This window comes from Choloepus didactylus, chromosome 1, assembly GCF_015220235.1.
Source record: "Choloepus didactylus isolate mChoDid1 chromosome 1, mChoDid1.pri, whole genome shotgun sequence".
In the NCBI taxonomy this organism is placed as follows: Eukaryota; Metazoa; Chordata; class Mammalia; order Pilosa; family Megalonychidae; genus Choloepus; species Choloepus didactylus.
In genome coordinates, this window is record NC_051307.1 from 72,627,334 (window position 1) to 72,647,345 (window position 20,012).

Consider the following 20,012-nt stretch of genomic DNA (forward strand, 5'->3'; position numbering starts at 1 on the left):
AAGTCTTATGCCTTTTTTGTTCCTCAAGTCTTTCATTAATACCTACTTTCATATTTATTTAACTTTTTATATTGTACCATTTTGAGTCCCTTCTCATTTCTTTTTGTATATATTTTCGTATATTTTCTTTATGGTCATTGTTCTAGTTTGCTAATGCTGCCGGAATGCAAAACACAAGAGATGGATTGGCTTTTATAAAAGGGGGTTTATTTGGTTACACAGTTACAGTCTTAAGGCCATAAAGTGTCCAAGGTAACACATCAGCAGTCAGGTACCTTCACTGGAGGATGGCCAGTGGTGTCCGGAAAACCTCTGTTAGCTGGGAAGGCACGTGGCTGGCATCTGCTCCAAAGTTCTGGTTTCAAAATGGCTTTCTCCCAGGACATTTCTCTCTAGGCTGCAGTTTCTCAAAAACATCACTCTCAGTTGCTCTTGGGGCATTTGTCCTCTCTTAGCTTCTCTGGAGCAAAAGTCTGCTTTCAACGGCCGTCTTCAGACTGTCTCTCACCTGCAGCTACTCCCTCATCTTCTGTGCATTCTTCAAAGTGTCCCTCTTGGCTGTAGCAAGCTTGCTCCTTCTGTCTGAGCTTATATAGTGCTCTAGTAAACTAATTAAGTCCCATGCTGAATGGGCAGGGCCACACCTCCATGGAAATTATCCAGTCAGAGTTATCACCCACAGTTGGGTGGGGCATATTTCCATGGAAACAACCTAGTCTCAATGTTCCAACTTAATCCCCACTAATATGTCTGCCCCACAAGTTTGCATCAAAGAATATGGCTTTTTCTGGGGGATATAATACATTCAAACCAGCACAGTCATCATGGGACTTATATTTAACATCTTAAATCTATAAGTTGGTGATTTGATACCAACTTAACTTGAAAAGCATACACATACACATTAACTATTTTTATACCTCTCCATCCTTTTCCTTTTTGTTGTACTTGTTTAACATTATATCTTTGTATGCTGTGTGTTTCAAACCAAATCTTTGTCCTGTATGTCCAACGTCTGGTCTTCATCATTGATGCTTTCTGGATTTTTACCTTTTTTCTTGGATGGGCCATCATTTCCTGTTTTTTGTTTGTCTCGTAATCTTTTGTTGCACACTATACATATTTTAAAGTGTTGACTCTGAGATTTAGTTCCTGAGCTGTCTGTTCATTAAGTTTATATCCAGCTATTGCTATATGAGAGATTTTCTTGGTGCCAGGAGCTAACAAAAACAAACCAAGACAAAAAGTACCTTTCACAATCTTTGCAAATTGGCTTTGTGTTGGCAAGTGCTCCCCTTCAGAGTTCTACCCTTCTGTCAAGTAGGCCAGCCTAGGCCAGTGTGAAATGTCGAGTTCTGTTGAGCCCTTGTCTTGGACTTGTGCTTCCAGTTGGCCTTAGGAATTCTTCCATTTACAGGAATTTGAACGTCCCCTCTACTCCCTGTGAAATAGACTTTCTCCACCTCCTGGGTGCTGTATGGTATGATTTAAAGCTGGTAATCCATTGCCCCAGGACTCTTTAAACTTAAGTGTTTCTTACATTGCTTTAGCTGTCTCCAAGCTAACTGCAGAGCAGCTTCTGGGAGGGCAAGCCAGACAGGAATGATCTGCAAGCTAACTGCAGGGCAAGTTCTGGGAAAGCAAGCCAGAGAGGAGTTTGCTGGTTCAGCATTTCAGGCTGACTCTGACATACAGGCATCCCCGTATGCCCAGAGGAGTTACTCTGCTCTCTCCTGGAACAAGACTAGGGACCCAAAATAGGATTGGAGGCTATTTCCACACAAGGGGAACAATGCTCGGGCCAGGAAGTGCATCCTGAGGTTCTCCTACTGTTTTTAAAGCTTTGTTTTCTTTATACGGCATTGCCAATTACTGCAACCCTTTAACCATTTTCTGGAGTTTTCAGGAAGATGGTTCTGCTAGTTTTTGCTAGTTGTTCAAACATTCTGTGGGGGAACCGCTCCCTGGAACGTCTTACATGCCATCTTGGTTAACCAGCATATATGTTTAATTTTACTGGAAGACAGAAGTTTAAATGATAGTAGATGTTTCTGGTGGAGTGAGAATTTAAGGGAGAATTGCTCTTCATACATTCTCAACCAGCATTGGCTTGTCATTGTCTAGTCAATATTTTTTTTCTATTAGAACAAAGTTAATTAATTTATTCTTTTATTCTGAGTTACTTATAAGAATCTTTAAATATAGAACTATATTATATCCTCACTTCCATACTGAAAAGGCATCTTTCTCTCCCTTGGCCTAAAAAAAGGGGAAGTGTTCTAGAACACTGATTTAACACTGAGAGTGAAATGGCCATTTTAAAAATGATCTTTTTCCAGCTAAACTTAGCTGCTGTAGAGGGCCACAGCAAGAATAGAGATCTAACGTAATTTTGTCTAGACCTCACTGCTGTTTTATGTGTGGCAAACCACAGATCAAACTGGTTGATAATATTCCAGAAGAGCAGTGTGGTTTAGGGGCAAATGTTCTAATCTGTGGCAGGAGACCTGGATTGTAGCCTTTCTCTGCCTCTAGCTTGTTGTGAAATTGAGTAGCCTCTAACTCTCATCTACCTTCAACATTCTGTTTTCCCATGATCTCACGGATATTTAGTAGGATATCACAGCAATTCCCAGAAGGGCAGTATTGTAGGGTTATAGGAAAAGCATATGGAGAACTGGGGTGTTGTCCCAGCTTGGTAACAAATGAGCTGGCTGTCTTTTGTCCAGTTACCTAAGCTTTCTGGGTCTAACTTGATTTCAGCTGTGGACAATTTGCTATTGGACTATCTTCACTTTTTCCCCAAGGCAAGTTTCTTACAGCTTTCTGATTTTAAATAGCCGATTACTGAATGGTATTATTTGTCCCAGGAATAACTGCTTTGTGGATAAATAATTTTTAAAGGAGCCTATTGAAATTTATTGTTGGTCACTTGAGCAGATTCCCTTGTGTCTTCATACTAGGAATATTCTTGAGCTATTAACATGTCTGGAACGAGAGTCTTTTCTGCTGCTAAGCTAGTCCCTGCAAATATAATCAGCACACCTGAAAGGGACTCTTTCTGGATCGTACATTTTTTTAAAATCACAATATAGTTTTTAATAGAACTGTACTTTTAATAATATCACAAAATAAATCTGTGAATTTATATTTTTAAATTGCCTTTTTTCCAACTTAATAAAGGCAAAAAGAGAAAGACCAGTATCGTTGTTGTAACAAAATGTTTTCCATTTAGAATTATGTAAATTGCTGATTATGGAGTTTTTAATCAAGTGACTTTAGACTAAATTTGTTTTTTAAGAGTTTGATTCTCTTTATATTGCATATTATTGCTGATGTGAAAGTAGCCACAGGAACCCCTCTATGTCAAAGGACAAGGTAGTTCTGAGCAGAGGTTCCTCTAGTGGGTTTCACAGAGCCCCTCCTTTAAGTAATAGGCTAATTCCTCAAGTATGTAGATTAGGGTTTACTTGAGCTGAACAATCCTAAAGGGTAGACTACAGGTTTGGGATTACTTTAACCTTTATTTTCCAACTCAGCACTCAATGTGCCTGACTGAGCTAATGAATCTTCCTAAAGTACCTGGGGGTTCCCTTCTGTTGTTCCTGTGTGGTAGCTGCTGGCAAGCCTGTTTTTGTAATCTTCCTGGAAGTGAAACTCTTTCTGCCTCAAATGTGTAATTTCCCCTGCCTGAGAAGGTCAAAGGCACATTTATATAGTTCATGGAATTATAAAAGAGGCATTCAGTGCCTCCCTGCTCAGCCTTCTGACTAGACTAATGCCTACTTATGTTCTACCTCTAGTTATGGAAACTATACAAATTCATGGTTCCACCACGGTCCTTAAAGCAACAGTCATATGGACATGATAATTGTAATAAAATATCCACATTATCAAATTATCTAATGTACATAGAAATTGGTAGAGGTAAAAAGTGGCTGCTCAGACTGTCAGAATTAAACATATGTTAAACCATCTAAATTAAAATGAAATGTACAGTGAAACACATTTGCGAAGGTAGCAATTAGCCTTTGAATGCTATAAGAATATTCATGGCAAACTTCCGTTTGTTCATAACGTAACTTTACTAAATGTTGTTCTAACACTTAGTTTTTAACTCTAGTGAGATATTACTGACATTATTGAGTACTTACTATATGCCAAGTTCTTTGCATTTATAATATCTTCTAATAATTCTTATAGCAACCCCCTAGAGGTAAGGATTGTTACCCTGTTTTTCTCATGAGGAATGAAGGGCTTTTAGGAATTGGCCCACAATTGCAGGATATTAAGTGGTGGATGCAGGGTTCAGCCCCCCTAAGCACAGTCTGCTTTCTACAACATCATGTGGCTAACCTTACTCTGTTAGTTATGAGGTTATGGAGAGAAAAAATACCAAATCACATATTTTCCTCATTTGCCCATATTTTGTATCCAACTTTTTTGATGCGAACCCTGCAGTTTAACTAAATCTGCCTCTTATTCCTTCTAAGCAATAGACATTCTGTGCCTGTGCCTGGAACACCCTCTTCTATCCTAAATCTCTGTATCCCAAATGGTCACCCATCTTTCAAGTTCTGGCTTTATTCATCTCCTGCATAAAGATCTTGATCATTCTGACTTTTTTGAATTCCTTACCTACCGTTTTCACATTCATTATCTGTTACTCTATATTATTTTGTAGTATTTCTTGTATGTGATTAGCCAAGTAGATAGATAATCAACATCCAGAAAACAGAGCTTCTGTTCTGAGTCCAGCAGGAAGAGTGTACAAGAGTGCGGTGGGAAGGTGAGAAAGAGATTGGTATTTCAGATTTGCATTCTTATATAGTTGACAGTTGTAATTTCAGTTTAAGACTGGTGTCTGGCCAGAAATGCCTGTGAAATATCTGTGATTTAGGCTTCAATTATAAAAGACAGGCAGGTTATTGAACAAAAATGTGTTTATTCATACTTTATATTGTTACTTTCTTTAGTTTACTTCTTTCGTGTGCGTGCGCGTGCATTTCTTTATTTCTTTCGTGTGCGTGCGCGTGCATTTCTTTATTTCTTTCGTGTGCGTGCGCGTGCATTTCTTTAGTTTATTTCTTTCGTGTGCGTGCGTGTATAACGATCTGTCCTCAAAGTTATCTGTCTGTATGAAGATTATTCTATCTTGGCAAATTATTTAATTGGAACTCAGGATACTAGTTTATCATTTCTAGGATAAGCATCCTTTGTTCTTTGGTGGACCACAGTGACCTGAGGCATGGAATTCATTGGCCAAATTGTATAACAGCTGGTATGACCACATCATTCTCAGTATGGCATTACTGTATAATGTGTCTGATGCTTCCATTGAGGAGATTAAAGGAGTATAGGGTAATGGGGGAGGGGGGTAGTATGGGATCTTATGCACACACAGGGCAGAGAAGGCTTTAGGTAAATCCACAAGAATTTTTTTTTCTTTTACTATAAATATGATATAGTTAGTATGCTGAAGTAAGAGCTTAGAGTTTGTATTTAAGTTTACAAATATGGAAGTTTATAACCATGTAGTATATAAATGCATGAGCTAAGGAAAGATAGGAATTTTTTTCACATGAAGGAGAAGAGGGAGCTTTAAAGCAAGGAAAATCTTTTTGGAAAATCTGCATTGTAAATTGGAGGTTGAAATCTATATTGATATAAAAACAGAGGAAGCCAGATGAAGATTTCATGGAAGAATGGATATTAGAACTCTTTATATGTGTCCTGTTTTGGTTTGCAGAGGTCGTGCTGACCAGACTACAAATGTAGCCTCTCTCAAAGCATAAACATAATTTAAAGTAATAATTGAAATATTTGTTTTCTTAGGTTCCCCGTTTTGTTTTCCTTAGGTGTAAAAGCAGGAGTATTCTATTTTCAAGAGGATAAGGAAACATCTATTTCCTTTTCTAGGAATTTGGACATTTTTGTTGTTATTCTTGCTCCATAAATGGAGAGGGATGTGCACCATGCCCAGAAACCTTTTTTTCATTCAAATGTAATTGTTCCTTCGCAAATAATTGCAGTTCAGAATGACTTTCATTGAGCTTGATTGAATTAGGGGTATGTATGAAAATGAGTTAGTTAAAGCTTAATCTGTTACCCAAAGAATTGATGAAAACATCAGAAAAGCAGTCATTCATGGGAATTAAATATTCTTCCATGTAAGTGGGCAACATGGTTACCTTGGAGTCTTTTCCACACTGACGATGTAGTAGTGAAATCAGGGTGTGAAACACAGTGTTTACATAGAAGGGGACCTGGCCATGATGTGCCTTTGAATGTTATACTGGACATTAACACTAATTGGGAGTTTTCCTCATTGTTAGAAGTGGCATCTTACCTTTTTCAGTAAAATAAGCTTTTGAAAACACAGCACCCCAAGAATTAGTGTGTGAGCTGTGCCAGAAAGCCAATTGCTTCAGGATATTTCAGTGGTTGTTAATGGATGTTTGAGATAGGGATTTTAGATGCCAAGTCAGATGCTATTTGTGATAAGAGGCAAATAATAGATATTTAATAGATGGCTCTCCCACCTACTATGATGAGGTTTTTCAGAGGGAATCCCGGACTCTGTCAGTTCAGAACTGGCTAGGTGTGCATCTTGTGGGAGGCACTGTCATGGGTTAGCAGCAGAGGCGTTGGAAATGGAAAGGAAGTTTCTTAGTGAGGCAGTGGCAGCTTTCATGGGAATTCAGAAATCCAAGGCTCACTGTGGGTGGGGTTGTGGAGAGGACTTGGATGAAGCTAAAGTGGGACCCAGAGAGCACAGATAGTACGGGGCAGCTTAGACAAAAATTTGCACAGGCTTTGGTCTAAGGGCACATTCAAGTCACTACTCAGCAGACTTTTGTGTTCACATTTTTAGGCATTTCCCCCTGCAGTCCTACTGCCTTTCTGACACAACAACAGCCATCCATTTCCATCAAATCAAAATACTTTGTGAAGCTCTTATAATTTAAATGCAGAACAGCTTATGCTGAAACTGCTTTTTTGAAGTTACTCATGTAAGCATTTGTAATAGCCACATAAAAGCCAAATTCTCTAAGTTTGGCTATTAGAGATCTCAAAGGGAGGTTGTCTTAGGATCTTCAGCATCTAAATTGGTCCCTGCTCTGCTGGCTGATTTCTTTGTTAGACTTGATTTAAAATTAAAAACCCCTGTTGGATACAGCATAGCCACCTCCACCCACCTACCCAGCCCCACTTTACCTATCAGTAGTTACATCACAGGTGATAAGTTATTGAACAGTAATTAAAATAGGTGTAGTTATGGTCAAAACAGCATGGTATTGGCACAAAGATAGACCTATCAAGCAATGGAATCAAATTGAGTATTCGGAGATAGACCCCTAGATCTATGGCCGACTGATCTTTGAAAAGGCCCCCAAAACCACTGAACTGGGACCTAACAGTCTCTTCAACAAATGGAGCTGGGAGCTGGATATCCATGTCTAAAAGAATGAAAAGGACCCCTACCTCACACCTTATACAAAAATTAACTCAAAATGGATTAAAAACCTCAATAAGAGACAGTACCATAAAACTCCTAGAAGATAATGTAGGGAAACATATTCAAGACCTTGTATTAGGAGGTCACTTCTTAGACCTTACACACAAAGCACAAGCAACGAAAGAAAAAACAGATAAATGGGAACTCCTCAAAATTAAAAGCTTCTGTACCTCAAAGGAATTTGTCAAAAAGGCAAAGAGGCAGCCAATTCAATGGGAAAAAGTATTTGGAAACCATGTATCTGACAAAGGACTGATATCTTGCACATATAAAGAAATCTACAACTCAACGACAGTAGTACAGACAGCCCAATTATAAAATGGGCAAAAGGTATGAAAAGACATTTCACTGAAGAGGAAATACAAGTGGCTAAAAAACATATGAAGAAACATTCATCTTCATTAGCTATTAGGTAGATGCAAATTAAGACCACAATGAGATATCATCTCACACCGATTAGAATGGCTGCCATTAAACAAACAAGAAACTACAAATGCTGGAGAGGATGTGGAGAAATTGGAACTCTTTTTCATTGTTGATAGGACTGTATAATGCTACAGCCACACTGGAAGACAGTCTGGTGGTTCCTTAGAAAACTAAGTATAGAGTTAACCCTTCAATCCAGCAATTGTGCTTCTCGGTATATACCCGGAAGATCTGAAAGCAGTGATACGAACAGGTATCTGCATGCCAATGTTCATAGCAGCATTATTCACAATTGCCAAGAAATGGAAACATCCCAAATGCCCTTCAACAGATGAGTGGATAAACAAAATGTGGTATATACACACAGTGGAATACTACACAGCAGTGAGAAGGAACGAGGTCATGAAACACATGACAACCTGAGTGAACCTTGAAGGCATAATGCTGAGCGAAATAAGCCAGGCACGAAAAGAGAAATATTGTATGTTACCACTAATGTGAACTCTGTGAAAAATATAAAATAAATAGTTTATAATATAGAATGTAGGGGACCTAGTGATAGACAACAAATAGTGAAGGGGGAACAATAATCTAATAAGAACAGATAAGTTATGGAGGGTAAACTTAATGTTATGAGAATTCAGGAACAACTATGGTTTGTTAATTCTAGGGGGGGTATGGTCGGAACAAGTTGGCAGAAATGTAATTATTTTAGGTTATTTGTTTTTCTTATTCCTTTGTTGGGTTATAGTCTGTTTATTTTCTTAGGGTTGTGGGGTAGGATAGGATCATGTTGGAAGCAATGCAGTTATTTTAAGTTGTTTTTTCTTATTCCTTTGTTTTGGTTTTGTTTGAAATTTTTTTTGTTTTTTAATTTCTTAATGAAGTTAAAAAAAACAATGCATGTGGAAAAAAAGTAAATGAACAATGGGGGGAGGAGAGGAATGGAATGTTTTTGATGTTCTTTTTTATTCTAATTTTTGTTTTATTTTTTGGAGTAATGAAAATGTTCAAAGATTGTAGTGATCAATGCACAACTATATGATACTATGAATAACTGATTGTACTCTTTGAAGGATTGTATGTTATGTGAATATATCTCAATAAAATTGCGTTTAAAAAAATAGTAAACAGATCTTAAAACTAAAATAAGAATTAAACCTACACTGTCAAAATTAGTGGACTCTTATTTCCAACTTTGGCATACAAAATAGATGTATTTTTTGTGCTTGTATCAATTTATTTACTTCAAATTTATTTATTGTTATTTACTTTATAGTTTTTGCTCATTTGTTTTATAATATTTATATGGATGTATATGAAGAAATATATGGACGTATATGAAGAAAAAGCATGCAAATATATAAGAATATATCATAAATGCTTTAAGATTTTCTTAAAGCAGTATTTTTAATGATGTTAGTTGCCTGTTTTTACCATAATTAAGAATAGACTTTTGTTCCATTTATTTCATCATGTTTTGGATTTGTATGCTTTTTTCATAAAATGTAATTAAAACATAGGCATTTAATTTGAAAGTATTGTAGAAGGCTTCAGATATCTGGCTTTATTCTTTCATCCATATCCTCATTTTCAAAAATAATGAGTGAATGAGTAGTATCTTATGTGATGTCATATGAGACCATTTAATACTTTCATTCATTCTTTCTAGCTGTTGTTTTCTTTAACAGCGCTGGGTAACGATTGAATCATCCAATTCTAGATCTCATTACTCAGATGAATCATCAGACATTTTTGATATTAATGTGTACAAGCCAGTTCTTCTATATCATAGTAGCTGATCTGGGAAAAAAAACAAAACAAAATACCTCAGCCAAACCATAAAATGACTAATGGTATTAACAGAGCCATACACCAGTAAGTGATGCCCTGTTTTTAGAGTGCTGTAGCTTACAGATTGTGTAGAAATATATTGTCATGATCTGCAGGGTGCAGGAAATTATCTCTCTTAGTTCAGTATGAATGTAACAGCCTAGAAACTAAATGAATGGGTCTCATGAAACCCTGAAAATGATCACTTTTTCATTCTTGAAAATATTACTTAGGAATGTATCTGTATTTGTGGTGTTATTAATGTAAAATATTCCATTTTATTTGATTGTACCCTTTTGCTGATTGTGATCCTGTTTCCTATATTTACTTCATTCTTTGTAGCTAGAAATTTAATTTTTTTGGTTGCAGCTTTTCTCTATTTGTTCCTTTCCCACCTTTCTTCTTACTATTTTGCTTCACTCAGTATCTTTAAAACATTTAAAGGATAAATTATAAGATATTAACATCTGAATCACAGCCTATCCATTTGGGTTGACTTGAACTGTTAGGATGTCAATTTAATCACAGGATTTGTCCTATAGTTCTTTGTCTGAGTAACCTTAATCTCAGAATTCCCATTGAATAATGATAGTGCCTGTCTTGTTGTTAAATTAAAGTTGACAATAAACACTTTTGGCCACTTTCTCTAGATAGTATTAACATAGAGACGTATAATAGTTTGCCTTGCTTTGATAGTTTGACTGTTAGTTCATTTTGTTTGGGGATTGTTTTGCCAAAGGAGAATGTGTTAGCTTTGTTTGAAGAGCTTTCCTGATACACTGTTTTAACCATTTGCTGTGGGTCTTCCACAGAATCCTGCTGCATCACAGAAGCTGGAAGTGCTGATGTTCCACTGAAATCACAATGGAAAGTCTTCACTTGACTGGTAAGAGCAGCACTGAGGATAAATCTTACTTATGTGGAAGCAGTGAAGCAGTCAAGGACTATGTGCTATCAAAATCAGTCTCAACTTTTTCCTCTCTGATGGATTCACCTTCCATATTGATTAGGGAAGGGTGACAATTTTATTTAATTTTTTTCTTGTCAGTTTTTATTATTTTTTAAAGTGACATTTTCCGTCATCAAGTAAGTTAAAATTTCCTTTAAAATCATAATTTTTTTTATTAACAGTTTCAAAATCTGATTTGTTGAATTGTTGAGTCAGTTTATTCAAGTTCTAGATATCTAGAAGCTAATAAATTAATATTAAATCAGCCAATTCTCCAAAAGTTTTTTGTTCTGCCTATGGCTTTAATTGAAAAAGTATCAAAGTATTATGGAGTTTTTCTTACATATTAAAAATAATAGCTAAGATTTCCTGCCTCCATGAAACTGTTTTAAATATGAAAACCACATAATGAAGAAAAAGTTGAGATTTTAAAATATATACCTGTGATAATTTATATAAAACTCTGAAAGTCACAGATACTATTACCTCTGTCCTTCTATACATAAATTGCTTTATTTTCAAAGGTGCTACCTTAGATAAAATAAAAGCTAAAGGATTTTAAACTGCATTAAAATATGGCAATAATATTTTTAAATTAATTTAATAATGATTACTTAAATGAATGAGTTTTCCCAATCTGGGAATAAATTGTATGATTGCTTTACTGATGACTGGACCTTTTTATGGTAGACTCATGATTTATATACTTTGATGTGAAAATATGAACAAACTTTGTAAAATATTGTCAATATTGGTAGTTGCAATTTTTAGGAAATGATTTTATTTAACATATTGACCTTTATGATTAATTCAGAATTAATCCTAGGTTGTTTCTGCTTTTAAATATTCTGCTAGCCTGTGAAATCTATTAGAATATCTATATCTGCCTTCCTTTTTTTAGTAAGTGTATGACTGAATGTTGCTTTTATAATTTTAGCATAAATGTAAGACCTTTGAGTGGGAAGGTTAGAATTTAGTTACTGTTTTTCCTCTTTACACTGTTATCCTTTAAGGCACACCCAAGTTAGAAGTAAAAATCTTAAAGGATGCCAGTTAGAATACAGTAAACTATGATTATAATATACTAGCAGAAGAGTGGAATATTCTGAAATTTCAAATAATTTATCAATTCTAATCCAGAAAGGGAGTTTGAGGATAGTGAGATTTAAAGAAAATTAAATTTGTGGCAGTTCTCTGAATTTACTGAATTACTGAATATATATGTATATAATAAGTGAGGCAGCACACTATCTGACCCATTCAGAAAACTAAAATGGTTAATTAACCAGCATTAGCATGGTAGTATACTATGTATGGTAGCCATCTCATCTGATATCTGAGTATTAATCAAATTATTGCAAAGACATTATGCTTCTGCTTTACATATATACAATATTATTACTTATATGTTCATCTTAACCATGAAATAGAAAATATGCCATACAAAACCAGAAATAATTTAGGAAACAAGTTCTGAAGATGTTACTTGACAAAAGAATGCCATGGTTAAAGAAAGCCTCGGGAAACATGCTGTATCAGTCGGCTTAGGCAAAGTTAGATTTCAATATCAAAAGATTCTTCAAGTCTTAGTGGTTTATATTAGTAAAAGTTTTTCCCGTATGTTCATGAGGATCTGCTGCCGCTCTGCTTCATGTTGTCTTTGTTCCTAGACTAAAGCCGAAGGAGTGACCTCTCTGGTATGCCCAAGTTTTGTGGTGGAAGGAACCGTAGGTCTTTATAAAACTGCCGCTTGGAAGTAGCGCATGTAGCTTCCACTTAACGTCTTTAGCCAAAAGCTTGTCACATAGCAAAGCCTCATGTTCTGGGATAGAGATATGTCATCTTTCTAGTTGGGAATGGCCTTTTAAGAGGGATGGGGTATAGAAAGGCAGATAAATAGAGACAGTATGTTGTAGCTATAATATAATCTGCCATAATTTCATCTATTGCTCTCCTAGAGACAGTACACTTAGTATATTAAAGATTCCAGGAAGTCCTGTAGTAGATGAATTTGTTTATTCATTTAACCCAGATTTTCTAAAATTGTTATCCTTTGGTTGTTGTTACATGCATTGCAATGAGCTAGAACTCTATCTCTGACAAGTTTTAAGGAATGAGGAATTGATACAATTCCAAAGTTTCTTGATGTATTTGAATGTTAGAACGTTTCCCACCATACAGTAATTGGTTCTGGTATATATAATGAACTTATGTGATTGTTTTATAAGTAGTTTTGCAATGAATTAATATTACCCTGGACCTTCTACAATTTGTATACCGAGTTAGAGAAGGGAGATAATGATAAATAAAATTTCTTATCTATGTATTGTAGTCACACAGCTTTGACAAATATTATCTAATTAGATATAGGAAGGAAATGAGAAAATAGGTTCTTTGCTTTTTCCAGTTGTAATAATTTACCAGATAATGGTAGCCAAATGCCTTTGTCTACTTAAGTTCGGTTTCACGAATCATTTTAGGGATAAAGAATGTAGACACTGTGTAGGGAACTTGACAGTTGTATCCCAGCAATTTTTCTAAGGTCCTCTACCTGAGTCACTGTACAGTGACTTTCCATTATTGTCTACTAAGCCTTCTAGAAAAATGCTAGGCACATAGAATATCTCAACAAATACTGATTTTATTAATCCCCAGGTTTTATAAAGCATTGCAACTAGATCTGTATGTATTGAGATGATTTACAGATCAAAGAGTACATGCACGATGTTTTCTTTTGTAGCTTATAGTTTCTTAAGAAATTGAGGAAAACAGCATTCTTAGACATCTGTGTCTTTTATTTATAAAAAAAATAAGGCTAGAAGGCAAGACAATAGCAAAATAGGGGTTTGGGATTCAGAAGAATAGGTATAAATCCTGTGGTACTTTTTAATTGAAAGAATTTGTGTGGTGACTATTTCACCTCTCTGAAACTTTTTCTCATCTTAATATAGGGATAATAATGTTTACCATGTATTGTGAGAATTAAATGAGCTGATTGTGTCAAGGGCCTGATACAGCACCTGGCATGAAGGAGACACTTGAGAAAGTAGTCAAAACAAGAAAAATGGTATTAAAGTTCAAGAATCTTGAATGCCCTACAAAATACCACTGATAGATCTCTAATGGTATATGTGTGTCTAAAATGTGTTTTCGTGTGTTTATAAATAAAATCGCATAAAATAAATAAAACCACACAAAACCAAGGGTTTTAAAATTTTTCTAAAGAATATGTGAGAACCTATTCATTCTTCTATGGTTCTTTTGAAAATTGAGAGTGACTTTATCCTCATCACTGAGAGAAAGGGTAGATCCTTTAGAAATGTTAGCCACCCTCTGATTTAATAACTTATTTCTTGCTACTGAGAATGTAGAAGTCCTAAGGACAGAGTGACTGCCAAGCATGAATACATGACCTTCCCTCTGAGGAATAATAATGAGGTCAGCATCAAGGCTCAGAGAAATAGAATTTTATATAATCTTGAGGCAACTTACAAGAATAGGAGATGGTGCCACTGAGATTTTCTTCACTAGGCAGAACAAGTGCTCTTGGTTTCAGAAGAATTAGCATTTCTATTTCTAGATTTTAAAGTTATGTTACTTTTCTTCAATGAAAGTTTAATTAATTTAGACTCCTTAGGGCATTTTTTTCTATTGATGTTGTTCCCTGTACTCTCAGAATTGGGCACAGCATGGTAGAACCTTTTATGGCTCAAAGCCTTATGTTACTTCTAAAATTACAAAGTTTCATGTGTTTAAAATAATACACATATATAAAAATTATTTTTTGGTAAATTGTTCTTCATATTGTGCCAAGATGTTCTCTTTGTAAATGGAACATCTTTGTAACCATTGTAACCATTTGTGACTCTTTCAGCTACGTAATTGGTAGAGTAGAACTACCTCGGAAATATAAACTACCTGTTTAGAGGTAAATTGTTCTGTACCAAAGAGTGAAGTGAAAATGTTTTCTAAAAATGCTTATTTAATCTTTAAACAAGAAAACCTGGTCTATTATAAGTCTTCTAAGATTATAAAAACATTTGTTAGCCTTTGAGGTGGGAGACATTTGAAATTACTGAATTTGTTTTCTTCTACCTTGAAGTCAATGTGCATTAAAAAGAGATTTTTACAAGGGTTGAAGGAATCAAGTCTAAGAACTTCAAAATCAGAGTGATTTGTACAATTGAGGAATTGCATCATTGTAAAAATTGATTTCTATATGTATTTGTTGTTATCTAGGAATAGAATATTTGAAAATTAGGTTGAGCAACAACACAATTACTCTTTTGGTCTGTATGTTTTTGTTTACTGTAATCTACCAAGCCAGTTTACATTTTTTTAGATAGTATTCTTTTACTGTATGAAGGCAGTTGAGAATTCAGAGACAGAAGGGAATAGCATATTCTTCAAATTTATGTAAATAGAAAGAGAGGATTATGTACTTGAAATAATGCTAGCAGGTGTCAAGGAATCCTAGATCTGATAAATCAACCTATTTATTGTTGTTCTTCCCTCCCTTTCTTTCTGATATCAGCTCTTTTTTTTAAGACATCATTAATGAACTTTAAATGAAAAGTTACATTTAATTTTGTAGGCTCTGATATCAGCTCTTAAATTAGATTATGATTGTCTGGATTTTTTGAGTAATAGTCTAAATGCAGTCATTGAATGTCTATGTAGCAGTTTCTGATGCACAATAATATACTTTTTCTAATAATTACATGAATCACTTGGGTATTTGGGATTAGTGGTGTGTACATAGTGCATTTGCTTGTTGGTTTTTGATGTAGGACAGTGTTTGTTTTCTGTGTTGTATGTCAGAAAATTTTAGTTTCCTGTGATTTGGTATCTTATCTGAAAAAGAAAAGGTAATCAAAAAGAAAAGCAGGTGAGGCGGGGCAAGATGGCAGACTGGTGAGCTGTATGTTTTAGTTACTCCTCCAGGAAAGTAGGTAAAAAGCCAGGAACTGCGTGGACTGGACACCACAGAGCAATCTGTCTTCGGGCATACTTCATACAACACTCATGAAAACGTGGAACTGCTGAGATCAGCGAAATCTGTAAGTTTTTGCGGCCAGGGGACCCGCGCCCCTCCCTGCCAGGCTCAGTCCCGGGGGAGGAGGGGCTGTCAGCTCCAGGAAGGAGAAGGGAGAATTGCAGTGGCTGCTCTTATCGGAAACTCATTCTACTGATTCAAACTCCAACCATAGATAGACTGAGACCAGACACCAGAGACTCTGAGAGCAGCCAGCCCAGCAGAGAGGAGACAGGCATAGAAAAAAAACAACACGAAAAACTCCAAAATAAAAGCAGAGGATTTTTGGAGTTCTGGTGAACACAGAAAGGGGAAGGGCGGAGATCAGGCCTTGAGGCGCATATGCAAATCCCGAAGCAAGGCTGATCTCTCTGCCCTGTGCACCTTTCCTTAATGGCCCTGGTTGCTTTGTCTATTAGCATTTCAATAACCCATTAGATCTCTGAGGAGGGCCGTTTTTTTTTTTTTTTTAAATCCTTTTTGCTTTTTCTAAAACAATTACTCTAAGAAGCTCAATACAGAAAGCTTCAAAGAATTGAAATTTGGGCACGTCAAGTCAAGAGCAGAACTAAGAGAGCTCTGAGACAAAAGGCAATAATCCAGTGGCTGAGAAAATTCACTAAACAACACAACTTCCCAAGAAAAGGGGGGTGTCCGCTCACAGCCACCATCCTGGTGGACAGGAAACACTCCTGCCCATCACCAGCCCCATAGCCCAGAGCTGCCCCAGACAACCCAGTGTGACGGAAATGCTTCAAATAACAGGCACACACCACAAAACTGGGCGTGGACATTAGCCTTCCCTGCAACCTCAGCTGAATGTCCCAGAGCTGGGAAGGGGGAGCAGTGTGAATTAACAGAGCCCCATTCAGCCATCATTTGAGCAGACTGGGAGCCTCCCAACACAGCCCAGCAGCCCAGAACTGCCCTGGGGAGACGGCACTCACCTGTGACATAGCACAGTCATCCCTCAACAGAGGACCCGGGGTGCACAGCCTGGAAGAGGGGCCCACTTGCAAGTCTCAGGAGCCATACGCCAATACCAAAGACTTGTGGGTCAGTGGCAGAGACAAACTGTGGCAGGACTGAACTGAAGGATTAGACTATTGCAGTAGCTTTAAAACTCTAGGATCATCAGGGAGATTTGATTGTTAGGGCCACCCCCCCTCCCCGACTGCCCAGAAACACGCCCCACATACAGGGCAGGCAACACCAACTACACACGCAAGCTTGGTACACCAATTGGGCCCCACAAGACTCACTCCCCCACTCACCAAAAAGGCTAAGCAGGGGAGATCTGGCTTGTAGAGAACAGGTGGCTCGTGGACGCCACCTGCTGGTTAGTTAGAGAAAGTGTACTCCACGAAGCTGTAGATCTGATAAATTAGAGATAAGGACTTCAACTGGTCTACAAACCCTAAAAGAACCCTATCAAGTTCAGCAAATGCCACGAGGCCAAAAACAACAGAAAATTATAAAGCATATGAAAAAACCAGACGATATGGATAACCCAAGCCCAAGCACCCAAATCAAAAGACCAAAAGAGACACACCTAGAGCAGCTACTCAAAGAACTAAAGATGAACAATGAGACCATAGTACGGGATATGAAGGAAATCAAGAAGACCCTAGAAGACCATAAAGAAGACATTGCAAGACTAAATAAAAAAATGGATGATCTTATGGAAATTAAAGAAACTGTTGACCAAATTAAAAATATTCTGGACACTCATAGTACAAGACTAGAGGAAGTTGAACAACGAATCAGTGACCTGGAAGATGACAGAATGGAAAATGAAAGCATAAAAGAAAGAATGGGGAAAAAAATTGAAAAACTCGAAATGGACCTCAGGGATATGATAGATAATATGAAACGTCCGAATATAAGACTCATTGGTGTCCCAGAAGGGGAAGAAAAGGGTAAAGGTCTAGGAAGAGTATTCAAAGAAATTGTTGGGGAAAACTTCCCAAATCTTCTAAACAACATAAATACACAAATCATAAATGCTCAGCGAACTCCAAATAGAATAAATCCAAAAAAACCCACTCCGAGACATATACTGATCACACTGTCAAACATAGAAGAGAAGGAGCAAGTTCTGAAAGCAGCAAGAGAAAAGCAATTCACCACATACAAAGGAAACAGCATAAGACTAAGTAGTGACTACTCAGCAGCCACCATGGAGGCGAGAAGGCAGTGGCACGATATATTTAAAATTCTGAGTGAGAGGAATTTCCAGCCAAGAATACTTTATCCAGCAAAGCTCTCCTTCAAATTTGAGGGAGAGCTTAAATTTTTCACAGACAAAGAAATGCTGAGAGAATTTGCTAACAAGAGACCTGCCCTACTGGAGATACTAAAGGGAGCCCTACAGACAGAGAAACAAAGACAGGACAGAGAGACTTGGAGAAAGGTTCAGTACTAAAGAGATTCGGTATGGGTACAATAAAGGATATTAATAGAGAGAGGGAAAAATATGGCAAACATAATCCAAAGGATAAGATGGCCGATTCAAGAAATGCCTTCACGGTTTTAACGTTGAATGTAAATGGATTAAACTCCCCAATTAAAAGATACAGATTCGCAGAATGGATCAAAAAAAATGAACCATCAATATGTTGCATACAAGAGACTCATCTTAGACACAGGGACACAAAGAAACTGAAAGTGAAAGGATGGAAAAAAATATTTCATGCAAGCTACAGCCAAAAGAAAGCAGGTGTAGCAATATTAATCTCAGATAAAATAGACTTCAAATGCAGGGATGTTTTGAGAGACAAAGAAGGCCACTACATACTAATAAAAGGGGCAATTCAGCAAGAAGAAATAACAATCGTAAATGTCTATGCACCCAATCAAGGTGCCACAAAATACATGAGAGAAACATTGGCAAAACTAAAGGAAGCAATTGATGTTTCCACAATAATTGTGGGAGACTTCAACACATCACTCTCTCCTATAGATAGATCAACCAGACAGAAGACCAATAAGGAAATTGAAAACCTAAACAATCTGATAAATGAATTAGATTTAACAGACATCTACAGGACATTACATCCCAAATCACCAGGATACACATACTTTTCTAGTGCTCACGGAACTTTCTCCAGAATAGATCATATGCTGGGACATAAAACAAGCCTCAATAAATTTAAAAAGATTGAAATTATTCAAAGCACATTCTCTGACCACAATGGAATACAATTAGAAGTCAATAACCATCAGAGACTTAGAAAATTCACAAATACCTGGAGGTTAAACAACACACTCCTAAACAATCAGTGGGTTAAAGAAGAAATAGCAAGAGAAATTGCTAAATATATAGAGACGAATGAAAATGAGAACACAACATACCAAAACCTATGGGATGCAGCAAAAGCAGTACTAAGGGGGAAATTTATAGCACTAAACGCATATATTAAAAAGGAAGAAAGAGCCAAAATCAAAGAACTAATGGATCAACTGAAGAAGCTAGAAAATGAACAGCAAACCAATCCTAAACCAAGTACAAGAAAAGAAATAACAAGGATTAAAGCAGAAATAAATGACATAGAGAACAAAAAAACAATAGAAAGGATAAATATCACCAAAAGTTGGTTCTTTGAGAAGATCAACAAGATTGACAAGCCCCTAGCTAGACTGACAAAATCAAAAAGAGAGAAGACCCATATAAACAAAATAATGAATGAAAAAGGTGACATAACTGCAGATCCTGAAGAAATTAAAAAAATTATAAGAGGATATTATGAACAACTGTACGGCAACAAACTGGATAATGTAGAAGAAATGGACAATTTCCTGGAAACATATGAACAACCTAGACTGACCAAAGAAGAAATAGAAGACCTCAACCAACCCATCACAAGCAAAGAGATCCAATCAGTCATCAAAAATCTTCCCACAAATAAATGCCCAGGGCCAGATGGCTTCACAGGGGAATTCTACCAAACTTTCCAGAAAGAACTGACACCAATCTTACTCAAACTCTTTCAAAACATTGAAAAAAATGGAACACTACCTAACTCATTTTATGAAGCTAACATCAATCTAATACCAAAACCAGGCAAAGATGCTACAAAAAAGGAAAACTACCGGCCAATCTCCCTAATGAATATAGATGCAAAAATCCTCAACAAAATACTTGCAAATCGAATCCAAAGACACATTAAAAAAATCATACACCATGACCAAGTGGGGTTCATTCCAGGCATGCAAGGATGGTTCAACATAAGAAAAACAATCAATGTATT

At 36.5% G+C, this 20,012-nt stretch overlaps 1 protein-coding gene across 16 annotated transcripts in view; it reads left to right on the plus strand.

Moving 5' to 3' along the window:
• BBX (BBX high mobility group box domain containing) overlaps positions 1-20,012 on the plus strand; it is a 312,533-nt gene that overhangs the window by 101,871 nt on the left and 190,650 nt on the right. For all 16 annotated transcript variants that reach the window (XM_037835075.1, XM_037835081.1, XM_037835063.1 and 13 more), the window contains one exon: positions 10,591-10,664. The gene's annotated coding sequence lies outside the window, so the exon portion shown is untranslated. The remainder of the gene's footprint in view (positions 1-10,590; positions 10,665-20,012) is intronic.